The sequence below is a fragment of the Trachymyrmex septentrionalis genome, unplaced genomic scaffold (genome assembly GCF_001594115.1).
Source record: "Trachymyrmex septentrionalis isolate Tsep2-gDNA-1 unplaced genomic scaffold, Tsep1.0 scaffold13, whole genome shotgun sequence".
NCBI lineage: Eukaryota > Metazoa > Arthropoda > Insecta > Hymenoptera > Formicidae > Trachymyrmex > Trachymyrmex septentrionalis.
In genome coordinates this window covers 5,897,812-5,900,514 of record NW_017304438.1, presented here as the reverse complement: position 1 = coordinate 5,900,514, position 2,703 = coordinate 5,897,812, and the positions used below count along the sequence as shown (strand labels likewise).

The window sequence follows — 2,703 nt, the reverse complement described above, 5'->3', positions numbered from 1 at the left end:
CTCTCTCTCTCTCTCTCTCTCTCTCTTCTTTCTCTCTCTCTCTCTCTCTTTTCTTTTTTTTTCGCACACTTTCTCTCCCTCGATCTTTTTACTTTCCTCTCGCATTCTCGCAAGTCTCCGCACCGAAGGCGTTTCGCTGGGCATCCGTGCAACCGCTGGGGCTGTGACCTGCTTCCGTTCTATCCTCGCAGCGGTCCGACAGGCGGACAAGCACCCGCAGGTGAGAGGCGCGAGGTGCGATACGCGCGTACTCCGCATCGCCGAGACGGATGCGGAGGAGCATGTCGTCGTGCGACGGATTTCCTCCGCCTCGATAGGTCGCGACGCGGCCGATTTTTGGCGCGTATACGACCCCCGTCATTGCGACGCATCTCGGGAGAACGAATCGGATGTTCGGCAGATCGAAGTCTCGAATCGACCTTCCGGCGTGTTTTAAACATCCGGCGAAGATGGCCATTTCCAGTCACACACGGCACCGCGGAAAGCGTTACATGCTCGGAATAACACGCAATTAACATTCCATTGCTAGATTGCGCTATTGTGATACACGCGCGGTCCATGTCAAAGGGTTAAGCGATTACTGTGTGAGCCGATTACGCGATGTTGTTGAACAACAGCAGGAAAGATATACGGTCGAAACGATTACCAGTGAATTACGTCGGTAATTTAACGAGATACGAACGTTATCTGATAAAGATGTAAGTGGGCTGATTGTGAAACCACGTTCACCAAATTTAATTCTCCCACGCGATCATCGTAGATGAGGAGAATGCGCGCCTTTTAAGAGATACAAGCATGTACAACCCCGTACAACACGCTTTATCCGAAGGACATTCTGAGAACGTTCTCGGAATATCCTCTAGACATCTTTAGGACATTCCTTGAAGATTCGTGCTGTAAGGAACATTACACCTGGATCGTGTTGTCCCTTTATCTCGGGAAATCTCAGATATCGCAGAGAGGAACGTTCGAGAGGAGCGTGGCCTCACGGCACAAAGTTCAAAGCCTAGACCTAATGCAGAAGCAGGAGGGAGACATTCGCAGGTGTATATCCCGGTGTATTATCCCAGATATCCGACTTAAGAGATATCCAATCTCGTGGGTGTTAAACGCCCACGGATCGTTTCTGCCAGCGGCGGAGAATTTTGCGCGAAAACTCTCCTCTTCGTTACGGAAGGTCGAGAAGTCGATGCTCATCGACTACCCGTGGCAAGCGGCGCGGCGCGGTGCGCCGCGACCTTGATCGCGCACATCGGCTGCCAGTGTGTGCCACCGGTATAGAGGTACGCACGGCCTGCGCGTCGACGTCGATAATTCGCGCGCGGCATACATTCTCTCCGCGTGTCCTCGTACTCGACGTTCCCCCCCCCCCTCTCCCCGCGCCTCTCTGCCGCTGGAGCGTTCTTTCAGAAGCGCGAGCGGAGAATTATTTCGGAAACGGCACGCTCTCTCGTCGCGTTCGATAAGCATCGGTTGCCGCTCCATATCGCGTTTCGCGACGAAAATCAGATCTCGATATTCGATAAGACACACAATTAGTTCTTGAGAGGAAGAATTACTCCGCGTATAAATCATATAGTCAGTGCACTACGATGACCTTTATTTCGTATTTGCATCATAGATATGCAATAACTTCCTTGAAATGTCAATCTGAACTTGACGTAATGCTCTACCTGCGCGTGCTCTACCTGCGAGTGTTCTCCAAACACTCGCATCAATATGCGATTTTCAATTGGCCAAATATTTTTCGGAATATCTCTATATATAAATTATTTTTAATAAGGTGAATTTTTTGTTTATGTCAAACTTACCTTAATTAAAAATAAAGACGATACATGTGATCTTTGCTCATTTATTAGAAATTTATTTTAATATAAATATAATATTATTATATAATATTTCTCTAGACCACATATAACGTTATGGTATACTTGATATCTAATCAGAAGAGAAGTAAAAAATAATACACATACGACGCACTAAATGAAATCTCCATTTCAAAAAACTGATAATCTTGTCGAGAGCTTAGCATTAACATTTTAAACAGTGCACATGTCACTTTGCAATTCTAAATAATTATTTACATATTAAAGATAAATGCATGACGCAATAAAGTTTGTTAGGTCAAACGTGTGAGAGAATGTAATTCGTGTTTATATATTTACTATTTAAATCTTACTATATAATTCAATTCAAAGTAACTGCTCCCGAAAATTGTTCTCAATATACTTTAAATGGCTCTAAATATCGTAATTACAATTTATCCTCCTTTTTCGAAATACCGCGACTATCGGTGGGTCGTGCCCGTCGCATATCGATAATGTAGGTCATGCATTTTCGGCCTTGCACATTTGGCATCTGTATGTCGATTGGTTCGCGCGTCCCTGTGGACCGATTCGGCTGCTGTTCCAGGAGATCTATTGTTCTATCTATATAGCTTGACGAACTCTAATACGAAACAACTGTCAACTTGCGGTTGACAGTTCAATTCACTTTGTAAAGAGCAATTGTCTTGAAATCACTGACCTGTGTCTTCGTTAAATAGATAAAATTGTTATTTTTATTCATAGATAAAATGTGCATTTTTTTCTAAATTAGACAATTAAAACGCAAAAATTTCAGCAAAAACGTTTAATACGTTGATTGTTAAAGATTGCAGAATTATATTTAATTATATATCATCAGTCATATTTTTCAAGCATT

The 2,703-nt window shown here is 43.7% G+C and overlaps 1 protein-coding gene across 1 annotated transcript in view; it reads left to right on the top strand.

Moving 5' to 3' along the window:
* Positions 1-27: 27 nt before the first annotated feature.
* LOC108756908 (protein GDAP2 homolog) overlaps positions 28-2,703 on the top strand; it is a 29,060-nt gene continuing 26,384 nt past the window's right edge. The window contains exon 1 of the mRNA XM_018501076.1: positions 28-220. The gene's annotated coding sequence lies outside the window, so the exon portion shown is untranslated. The remainder of the gene's footprint in view (positions 221-2,703) is intronic.